Source organism: Mastigoproctus giganteus, chromosome 14, assembly GCF_048544385.1.
Source record: "Mastigoproctus giganteus isolate SK-2022 chromosome 14, ASM4854438v1, whole genome shotgun sequence".
Taxonomy (NCBI): domain Eukaryota; kingdom Metazoa; phylum Arthropoda; class Arachnida; order Uropygi; family Thelyphonidae; genus Mastigoproctus; species Mastigoproctus giganteus.
In genome coordinates, this window is record NC_143588.1 from 94,716,614 (window position 1) to 94,729,138 (window position 12,525).

Sequence of the window (12,525 nt, forward strand, 5' to 3'; positions counted from 1 at the left end):
ATACTATGATGCAGTCACAAAAGAACTGGATGCAGGGAATAACTTTGATATTATATACTTGGATATTAGAAAGGCTTTTGATACTGTTGCACATGGAAGACTGCTGCACAAATTGGAGCAGTGTGGTTGGAGGCAAATTGCTGCTATGGTTAAAGGGGTGGTTGAGGGGGGAAGAAGACAGAGAGTGGTAATCAATGGACACTGCTCATCATCGACTAATGTTATTAGTGGAGTCCCTCAGGGTTCAGTATTGGGTCCATTATTGTTTTCTGTATTTATAAATGATATTGATGATGGTATATCAAGCTTAATGTCCAAGTTTGCAGACGATACAAAGGTTGGCAGGGTTGTCAAGGACACTACTGACACTATGCTACTGCAATAGGATCTGGAAAGGTTGAGCAGATGGTCTGAGAGGTGGCAAATGAAGTTTAACATTGACAAATGTAAAGTACTACATATGGGAAACAGCAACCCCAGAGCAACGTATCAACTGTGTGGTAGTACACTGACAGTGGTAGAGAATGAAAGGGGCCTGGGGGTGGTTGTGCAGGCAGATATGAAGTTTTCTGAGCAGTGCAGACGGGCTGCAAGAATAGCTCATGGTGTATTGTCGATGATATATAGGAATTTTTCTAGCAGCGATAAGGAGGTGATTATTCCCTTGTATAAGGCAATGGTCAGGCCACACCTAGAGTACTGTATACAGGTCTGGAGGCCTCATTTCAAGAAGGATGTAGAGATGCTGGAACGAGTACAGAGAAGGGCAACAAGATTAGTGAATGGAACAAAGGGGTGCTCTTACGAAGAAAGGCTTAAGTTTTGCCAATTACAGTGTCTGGAGACTAGGCACCGGCGAGGTGATCTGATAGAGGTGTATAAAGCCTTGAATTGTTTGAGCATACTCAATGCTGATGGGATTCTTTCTCTTGCTCAGAATAATCACCTGAGAGGGCATAAATTCAAATTGAGGAAAGACGGATGTAGGATAGACGTGAGGAAATTTGCCTTTAGCCAGCGGGTGGTTGGTTGGTGGAACAGAATTCTATCCCTTGTCGTGGTAGTTGATAGCCTAAATAAATTTAAGGCTCAGCTGGACAGATATTTCGAACGAACAGAGGGGTGAAGTGGAAGTGGTTATTTTTTATTTATTTTATTTTATTTTATTTTATTTTTTTTTTTTTTTTGGCTGATGCTGCATAAGCTTGCTTTCTTGCATCAAATGCCTCTACTAATGCTAAAAGAGCGTGTGCTACTGCTTTCTCACTGCTGACCACTCGGCTACGGAGAGGCCAGCCTACAGAGTAGTAGTAGTAATGGCAAATGATGCCAGAAATCAGCTTATACAAGATGTTTCAAAAGTGTTGGTAAATAACTTAAAGGTGAACTGTACAGAATACAATATGCAAAAAAAGCCTAGTAAACATGGGTCCTTAAGTGGATCATTTTCGAGATATTGCACATTTCTAGTTGAGATCCACCACTGACTTGTTTGTTTAGGTTAGGTTATGATCATTCTCTCTCTCCCTGTCCCCTCTCTTAGTGCTCTGAGACGTAGCAGGCATACTAGTACTTGTCAAAGGATAGTCAATATGGAAAGAGGTTACAGCAACGAAGAGTATGCGGACATGCACTTCATGTATAGTAAAGCCAACGGCAGTGCACTCGAGGCTGCACGTTTGTACCAAGAAGCATTTCCCCGCTGAAGGCAGCTCAACAGGCGTACATTCATCAGGGTACATCAACGCCTTAGAGGACATGGGCGCTTCGCACATGGAGTACGAGCAGGTAGGCCCAGAAGCATAACATCTGAAGTTGAAGAAAGGGTGTTAGAAAGAACATCCTCTAACATGTAACATCTGTAAAATCCTGTGGTGTTGAAACCAAAAATTAAAAATGTATTATCTTATGTTTAATAAAACTACCCTTAGCCAAGGATTCACAGCTTTTTGCTAAACTGTGCTCCCATAGTCAGTGGCAGATCTTAAGAGAAAATGTGCATTGGCTCGAAAACAGTTCATTTGCGGCCATATGTACAAACTAAAATAAGAAAAAATGTTCACTGGAACATTTTTTCTTATTTTAGTTTGTACTTTTCACCAAGCTTAGATTTAAAATTAAGTCTAAAATTAAGAATAACTTTCACTGGGTCATTGAAACCCTGCCAACATTAGGAAAATTCTATTAAATACTGGTAATAGTGTATATATTGAATGGGCATCACATGGAGTAAAGGATTTTATTATAGCATCACGATGCTTTAAATGCCTCGGTTACGGGCACTCTGCACGTAATTGCCATCAACCTGAATATACTTGTGAGCATTGTGGCAATCAGGGGCACCAGATTGAGTCTTGTTCTGACAAGGCTTCTTTTCCAACTTGTCCCAACTGTAAAATACGCAAGAAGAAAGCAGATCATTCCGACCGTGACAACAGCTGTCCTGAGTATATTCGCGCGCAAGAGGTGACCAAGTCTCATACTAATTACATTTAGTCGAAATTATAAATCATAACATTAGCGAACCAATTAAAGTTTCACAATTGAACTGTCAAAGGTCGATCGCGGTCTCTTAATGACTGAACTAGAATAATCTCTGACTATGATATCCCAATCTTAGCCATTCAGGAAGTGTATTCATATAAAGGAGTTATAAAGGGATTACCATTATCATCAAAAATTGTACAATCTAATACTGAAACTACTGGAAGTGGCAGGAACGCTGTGGCCAGGGTTTGGGCAGCCGTGGTTATAGTTGATCCAGGCATAATTGTCACAAAGATAACAAGCTTGTGCTCCACACATTCTGCCTGTGCCTGTCTGGAGGGTACGTTTGGGCAGGTTTATTTTGTTTCATTGTATTTTCAATGCTCTCAACAACATCAACAAGCCTTACCTAAATTACGTAGAGGATATTCTCTACAGATTGGCGAGTAGAAGAATTATTATGTGTATGGATGCAAATGCTGCATCTACATTATGGAACAGTCATTTACAGATCAAAAAGGCGAGTTATGAGTTATTAGAGGAGTTAATCCTAACTAAGAACTCACATCTTTGGAACACTGTAGGGCCCCCCCCCTACTTTTGTTTCAGCATCTGGTCAATCTTTCATAGATATCACGGGGTCCAACTCTACATTTGGACAAAACATAAGAAACTGGCAAGTTAGAACTACATGGTCAGCAAGTGACCATAACCCTATAACGTTTGAAGTTGTTATGGATTCAGGCAAGAAGGAACTCATACGATTTTCCAAGGTACAGGACTCAGGGTGCAAACTGGGAAACTTTTGAGAACAGGCTGTGTGTAGAAGCCACAGCTGATAACATCGAGAGAATTGGGCAACTGCCGGCGATGGAGCAGGTGGAAGTCGTAAATGACCTAATAAGGTTGGTCTGTGATGCCTCTCTCTTACAAAGAAAAAGAGAAAACAGAATCATGTGCCCTGGTGGTCTCAGGATCTCACAAATCTGAGAAACGAATTGAAAACTGCTCGGCGTAACTACCAGCGTGCCAAGAGAAATAATAGGGCAAGGTTTGAGGTGGACCGTCTGGGTGACCTTTACAAGCTGGCCAGGTGGACCTACTTTAATCAAATTATAGAGAAAAGAAGAATGCATGGGAACAACTGGTTAAATCGACACTAAAGGATGAACTGTGGGGACTTGCTTACAAACTTGTACCCTGGTGAGATCATTTCGTCTATCTGACTGATGGGCAAGAGACTCTTTCCTGGACAGAGTCGATGAATGGAATATTGGATGGCATTATTTGCCAAGACATTTGTATACCAGAGAGTACGGAACAAACAAATTTAAGGATGGAGCACTTGATGTATTCTGGATTAACTGATGAGAACCTGTTTACTAATCTTGAAATCGGCACAGCTATTGATTCTTTGAAGGATAACAAATGTCCAGGCTTAGATTTACTTGAAGTTGCAATATTAAAAAGAATCTGGACAATCAAACCACAACTAATTGTTAATCTTCTTAATTCCTGTTTGGCTGATGGGCTTTTTCCAACTCCCTGGAAGCAAGCCAATCTTAAAATTCTGGTTAAAAATCCTAACAAACCCCTCCATGTTCCTACCACCTATCGTCCTATTGCATTACTACCAGTGCTAGGCAAGGTTTTAGAAAAGATTATTGTAACTAGATTTATGAAATATTATAAGGCTAAAAATTTACAAGTAAACACTCAATTTGGCTTTACAAAAGGCTCTTCAACTGTTGATGCTATAAAGTTTTTAATAGATTCGGTGTCAAATGCGAATTCCAAGTATGTCCACGGCCTGTTTGTGGACTTCAAAGGGGCCTTTGACACCTTATGGTGGCAAATCGTCCTTGCGAGGTTCCGGGAGGCCGAGTTGTCTGCTCCCCTTTATCGTCTAGTTTCTGATTATTTCCATGGTCGTAGCCTTGTGGTGTATTCTTGTGTCTGTTCGATTATTCGTGCTGTTACTCGGGGTTGCCCTCAGGGATCAGTCCTAGGACCGGTCGGCTGGAATGTGGTTCTTGATGGGTGGCTCGGGGTACAGCGCGACAAAATTTTGAATGCGGCATATACAGACGATTTGACCATATTGGTTTTTGGAGAGTCTCGTACGGAAATTGAAGAACATGCGAACGAAATCTTGGGAGACCTTGGTGGTTGGTGTAGATTTCTATTGACAAAACTAAACAAATGCTTTTGAAAGGTTATTTGAACCTGAGTAGACCCCCCCCCCCAATGTAAAAATTAATAATCAATCCATTAAAATTGTAAGAACTTATAAATATCTTGGAATAACGATGGACAATAGATTTAGTTTTGTAGCCCATGCAAAAAATGTGCTGAACAAAATAAAAGTCTTAACTGGTAAAATCATTAAAATAACTAAAAATGTCTGGGGAATTAAACCCGCAACTTTAAAGTTATACTACGAGTGTATTTTTATACCAATAATTTGTTATGCTGCAAGTGCATGGGGTTATCGTATTAACAACTGTTTAGTCTTGAAGTATTTGACTCAAGCACAACGTTTCTTTCTTCTTGCAATCACAAGAAATTGCAGAACAATGTCGACAATGGCACTCCAAGTATTGAGTGGAAAACTTCCTATTCAATATGAAGTTATGTACCACTACTTACAATATTATCGTCGGAAAGCTCTGCTTGAAAGGGTGAGTAACCAAGGATGATAATTGTAGAATTAGAAGAGAGTTTGTTAATAGTTGGCAATTAACTCGGTCCAATGCAGAAGTTGGTAGAGTTACTTTTAGTTACCTTCCTAACATATCAGAATTTACCAAGGAACGGTTGGCCTGGTTTTGCCTAGGTCTGAATGTATCTTTTCTTCTAACAGGGCATAGCAGCTTGAACTCCAAATTGTTCACTCTGGGGTTGGCTGCCTCTCCATTATGTAAGTGTGGTGCTCCTGAGACCATGGAGCATTTAATATTTAACTGCTATCTCTATATAGACTTAAGAAATAATCTACAGCTTCTTACAGAAGTGTACAACGAAGATGACCTACCATATTTCGTCAATGATAAAGAAAATTTCCTAACTTTTGTAATTTTGCAGATAAATTGTTTGCACGTAGGAAGACACTAATTGGAATTGATCTGTAAAGAGTAATGCCAAGTAATCCAGAGTTTGTGTTCAAAGTCAAGAAATATTATGCTTTTTTGTCCATTAACTATGTTTTCTGTAAATAAGTCCTTAGTTTTCTTTTCTTAAGTAAATATGTTGGTTCCACGATGGTAATGATGTTGTGTTTTGTAGATTATTTGTTATAAATATAAAATTGGATTTAGTAGAATTAACAGAGAGGTTGTCTGTTGGTTGTGTTAGTGGTTCTTGAGCCGAGTGTGGTTTTTGTCAAGATGTGACTTGTAAAGACTATCAGCATATTAATAGCGATTTTCTGTACAGAGGAAAATTTGGCTATGCATGTTGTAAATATGATATTGAATTGTAAAACGCTGACAGGGTGCTACCTATGTTTATACATGGATAGCGCCCTGCCATTTGCTTTCTGAGTTTAATGCTGAAATCTTGTAGTGTCGGATCAGATAATCATACCATCAGCAAAAAAAAAAAAAAGAAGTTATTAAGAGGCAAAGTGGTTGAGTCCTGTACAATGACTGAACAAGTGTGTCTGGTTGCTGTGGCCTAATAGTAATACTTTTGAAATGGTGTTAATTAATGTAATGAAGTGTTATTTATAGTTTTGGTTTTCTGATTAAGTCCCCCAGGAGTGGTGATCGTAATCACTTAGCTAATAGGAAACATTGTATGTGGGTACTTTTTTTTTTCATTATATTTTATTTTTTATTTATTATTTTTTACTATTTTATTATTATTATTATTATTATTTTATTTTATTTTTTCACTCTATACACCATTGTAAACTTTTCTCTTCTATTTCATGGGAGGCCTATCTCTTCCCCTTATCTTCTATCCAACCTCCCCATCCCTTCCAATCTCCATACTTCAATTCTTATCCCCACTTCCTTTCCCTAAACACCTTAGGACTCCCAGGCTTGTCTGATAGCCCCAGTAAGAGTCTCAGCTAGAAAGTGGACCCTGGCGCGCCTCCTCGTGGCCAAGGTTGGGAGTCAGGGGACAGGGGACCAGGTGTCCCCTGCTCCCTGGCTGAAAGTCGCCAGTGCCAGCACTCAACACTCAACATAACAAGACACATATTTACACACCTACATACATACAGTTGCCGGCCTTCACTTTTTCAGATGCTACAGCGGCATATAGTGGAAACCCTGGAGACCACAATTGAAACAAACACACTTTCACCTTGTACTTTTCACCTTTAAATTATTGACCATCATTTTTGAAACAACCTGTATGGCATCATCCAACAAAAAAAAAAAAAATCAGCCATTTGCATCCTCCGAGAATTTCTCTAGTTCTTCCTTGAATTCATTCACCCATCCACTCCACAACAGATGGAAGCCTGTTCCAGCAATCAATCACTCGCTGGCTGAAGGCAAACTGTCACACAGGTAGCTGTCAACCATCCTTCCTCAACTTGAATTTATGCCCCCTCATGTGCTTAGTCTCAGCAAGTGGAAGAATACCATTAACATTCAGATTATTCAATCCATTCAAGGCTTTAAATGCCTCAATCAGATCTCTCCGCTAGCGCCTAGTCTCGAGACAGTGCAATTTGCAGAACTGAAGCCTTTCTAGGTAAGGGCATCCTTTTGTTCCCTTCACCAATCTGATTGCCCTTCTCTACACCCATTCCAGAAATCTACATAATTCCTAAAGTGAGGCCTCCAGACCAAATCGCCTCCTTATCCCTGCAAGCAAAGTTTTTGTATATCATTGACAAAACAAAATGAGCTGCCTTGGCAGTATTTTCGCACTGCTCAGAGAATTTCATGTGTGATTGCACAATTATCCCCAGGTCTTTTTTCATTCTCCATTACCCTAAGTGTAGTAATACACAGTTGATAAGTTACTCTAGGGTTACTGTTACCCATGTGCTATACGTTGCATTTTTCAGTGTTAAACTTCAACTGCCATTTCTCGGTCCATTGACCCAATTTTCCTAGATCTTGTTGCAGTAGTTCACCCTGATGACTGTCATTAAGCACCCTACCAACCTTTGTGTCATCTACAAACCTGGAAATTAAACCTACAAACCTGATATACCTTTATTGATATCATTAATACACAAAACAACAATGGACCAAGTACCGAACCCTGCGGAACTCCGCTAATAACATTAGTCCACGAAGAGCAGTACCCATTGATAACTACTCTCTGTCTTCTTCCACTTAATCATTCCTTTATTCATATCAGTAACTTGCCCTTAATGTCACATTGCTCCGGTTTGTACAGTAGTCTTTTATGTGCAACAGTATTAAAGGCCTTTCTGAAATTCAAGTGTATGATGCCAAAATTATTTTTTGCATCCAGTTCCTTGGTCACTGCATCATAGCAACCTATCAAATTGGTTAGACAAGACTGTCCGTGATAGATCCATGCTGTGATTGCAGTATAATTGCATGCCTGTTCAAACGGTGCTGAATTACTGCTTTAACCTGTGATTCCCTTTTTTCCCCTTGCAAGAGACATCAAGCTAAGAGGTCTGTAATTACTCATGTTGCCTTTTGATCTCCCTTTATGAATTGGAGATATATTTGTACATATTTATGAATTGGAGATATATTTGTTCCTGCAGTGCTTTATGAATTGGAGATATATTTGTACATCTCCAGTCCATAGGGACCTACCCTGAATGCAAGGATGCTCTTATAATCATTGCAAAGAGTTTGCTTACCTTCTTTGCTGTCTCCATTAATATAATTTGATAGATTCCATTCGTCCCAGGTGCGTTTTTTATGTCTAGCCTCAACAATTTCTCCTTCACTTTCCTTTCAGCTAATGCAAAGTCATTTAGCTCCTCATTAGCCTTTGATTATCTTCTGGCATTCCCTTCCCTAAATAATTACTCATCTATGAATATAGATGCAAATTGCCTATTCAATTTGCCTGCAACGTGAGTAGGGTCATCAACAATTAACCCATAGTCATCAAGGCTCAATGTGATTCTACCCCTTCCTTCTACTATTAATACACTGTTGGGCACAATTTAAGGACCAGTCAGGTTTTCACTGTTACTTCTCATAGGAGTGGCCTGGATATGGGAAAAGCATACCAAAGGAAACTCGTGAGGTACAGAAATGATGAAGGAAACAACACCGACACAATAACGGAAACAAAACGGTACAGAGGGACTTTATTCAAAAATGGCAAAATAGCACTGGCTGCTATGATATAGATGCATCACTGCCAGAGATGTAAAAAAGGGAAGAGGTGGTCCTCAGTAGCAGATATGGCCACCCCTAATGTCGATGTAGGCTTTGCACCGCCTATCCATACTTAGAGCAATGTTGTTGATAAGTTTTTGCGGTAACGTCGTCCATTCCTCTGTCAGCGCCATCTTCAGCTGATGAACATATTCTGGTGGGTGTGGACGTGCCGCTAGGTGTTCCCCCAGAGCGTCCCATATGTGTTCGATGGGATTTAGATCGATGGAACGGGCAGGCCAATCCACACGAACAATGTCCTCATTTTCCGAAAGCATATCAACAGCTGCAGTGCGATGGGATGTGGAGTTATCATTCATAAACACGAACTCGGGGTCAATGTCACCTCGGAACAGATGCACATGGGGGAAGGATTACCTCAGTACAGTAGCGTGCACTGGTTACAGTACCGCTTTCCAGTATCTGGAGCTGTGTACGTCCATCCAAGATAACGCCTCCTCAGGCGAGAACACCTGGACTGTCATATCGATCCCTTTCAGTGATGTTAGTATGCCGTTTGATACCGTGTGCCAACCTCTCGCCAGATTAGCTGACGTCCAGAATCGCTGCTGAGACTAAATCTACTCTCATCAGTAAAGAGTACCTTAAGTAAAGATTTTGTGGTTGTAACCTTAGAAATAGTGTTGATCCTTAAGTTTTGCACACCAGTGTATAAGCATAGAAGTCTTTCCTTTGTTCTTTGCATTCTTTGCCACAGACTTATTGCAATTTGCCTTAGCTTGCCTGACCTCCTTTTTGATTTGACTACAGACTAATTTATATCTGCCACAGGCTTCTGTATCACCTGATAATTTCCACATATGCATCCCATGCACTTTTCTTCTCTGCCACGTGTCTCAATAGTTCATCTCACATCCATTTAGGCTAAGCCTTGAACAGTATTTCTTTGTTTGTATGGAAAGCCTAGTAGCTTCTTTAATTGCTTCTCTGAGTACTTCCCATTTAGAATTTGCCTTTGGCAACATCAATAGTTGGTCCCACTGCACACAATTTAAAAAAAACTGTCTGACACCTCTATAGTCAACCTCACGAAAGCAAAAGCCTTTCCTTTAACCTTGACAGTAATTATGTTTTTAGTTGAATTCCGCATTAGTACAATGTCATTTCTGCCACCCAGTGGATCTTTTAACTGCAAATTCTTAATGCATGAAACCTCACTGCTGATAACCAGATCAAGAGTATTGCTTCCTCTTGTTGCCTCTCTAATATACTGCTTAGACTATAATCATCCAAGAAATCTGCAAAAGTCTTGCTAGGCTTGAGTGACCAACCCACAAATCCAATAAAATAATTCAAAAATAACCTGCCACCTCTCCTGTCCTGTTCGTCCTTTCTGTATACATTGTTGTACTCTCCATATTCTGGTGAGTATGGGCTTGGCACACCCAGGGTCTTGAGCTGGACATCATCATCCTTCTCTTTCTTGGTGATTCCCTTCTACTTCTCTCTCTCTCTCTCTCTCTCTCTCTCTCTCTCTCTCTCTCTCTCTCTCTCTCTCTCTCTCCAGGATAATTCAGAAATTTTTTTTTTCGGCTGGTGCAGCATAAACCTCAGGCTTCCTTGCACCACATGGCTAATAACAATAATAATGCGAGGAAGTTTTATGCGTTTTTTTTTTTTTTTTTTTAAGATATGGCTAAGTTAATTGGTCTCAAGAGAGTGTTGCATGATTTTTTCTCACGGATACTCAGATTTTTCGCCAATCAATGAGGAAAACCGACCACATAATACAAGAAATTTATAGACACAATATACTTAGTTGCTTTGTGGAAAACTGTGATAGCTTTTGTCAACAGTAATCTTAATCAGTAAATATCGATGCAAAGTTACTTTGCATCGATATTTACAGAAGAAAAACCCTTTACGTCAATGAGACATTATAGGAGTGAAGTTGAAAAAAATGTAATTAATGATGTTGAAATTTCACATGTTTATTTAATGAAAAAACTTTCGAGCCTACAGGTCAGTAAGGCTCCTGAGGTTGATGTCATTTACCCGTTCATCTTAAGGAAGGCGGCAAGTGAGTGCACTGAACCATTTAGGCTAATTATAAGAGCATTACTGGACTCGGTAGTGATTCCGTTGGATTGGAAAAGTGCCAATGTATCTCTAATACATAAGGGCGGCTCTAAGAGTGAAGTGGGAAATTACCGGCCGGTTAGTCTAACTTCAGTAGTAGGGAAAATCATGGAGACTATGATCAAGGGTGGAATTCAGGATCACTTAGATAGAAATGGAATTCTGAAGGATACTCAGCATGGTTTTGTAAAGTGAAAATCATGTTTAACTAACGTGATTGGTTGGCTATTTTGACAACTTAAGAGCTGGACCTAGGGAATAATTTCGACGTTTTTTTGGATTTCAGCAAGGCATTTGACGCAGTCCCACATGAGCGGTTACTTTATAAGCTGGAATAGGTTGAAATCACAGGGAAAATCCTGAGATGGATAGCTGGATGGCTTCAGGGCATGAGGCAGAGGGTTGTGATAAATGGTTATTCCTCCTATTGGGTTGTTGTAAGAAGTGGGGTTCTGAAAGGATTAGTATTAGGACTACAGTTGTTTTTAATTTTCATAAATGACATCAATGAAGGGATATAGGGCGTGATGTCTAAATTTGCAGATGGTGTAAAGATTGGTAGAGTGGTTAATGATTGTCGTCAAGCAGAACGTCTTCAGAATGACCTAGATAGACTTCAGGGATGGTCAGAAAAAAATGGCAGCTGTGCTTTAATCCAGCAAAATGTAAGGTATTGCACCTGGGGAACAGTAATCTCAAAAAAACTTATACACATGGCGGAGTTGAACTGAAGCCGGTAGTGGAGGAAAGGGACTTGGGTATTACGATACGGTCAGATATGAAGTTCTCCGAGCAGCAAAGAGGGCCCATGGTGTCCTATCGATGATTTATCGAAAAATTACTAGTAGAGATAAGGACGTCATAATCCCATTATATAAGGCTATTGTTAGACCACACTTGGAATACTGTGTTCAAGTATGAAGACCGCACCTAAAGAAAGACATTGTGCTTCTTGAAAGGGTCCAAAGACGGGTAACTAGCCTGGTGAGATCGGCAAAAGGGCGTCCTTATGAAGAAAGACTTCGAATATGTGGGTTGCAGAGTTTGGAAACTAGACACCTTAGAAGAGATTTGATTGAGGTGTTTAAGGCTCTGAGAGGCATCAGTAAAATGAATAAGGACGAAATCTTCACGATTATAAATGATTCTAGAACAAGGGGCCATAATTTCAAGTCACGGGGGAGTTGTTTAGACTAGTTTGTAGGAAGTTTTATTTTAGCCAGCGAGTTATAAATTAATGGAATAAGTTACCTACAATGGTGGTAGGGGCTGACAGTTTGGGGCAATTCAAAAGTCTGCGTGATAATTACCTAAGGAAGGAGGGAAATGCATAGGTTGTCCATTCCCTTTTCTCTTATTAATTATTATTATTTTAAAATTTCTTCTTATTATTATTATTATTTTTTAATTTTCTTCTTATTATTATTAATTTTTTATTCTTTGTTATTTTATTTTATTTATTTTAATTTTTTTTGGCTTGTGCAGCATAAGCCATAGTCTTCCTTGCACCATGTGCCCATTACAAATACAGTACTAATACGAATAAACACACACACACTTTCTCTCTCTGGCCGCAGGTGGCCAGAGAGAGAGAGAGAGA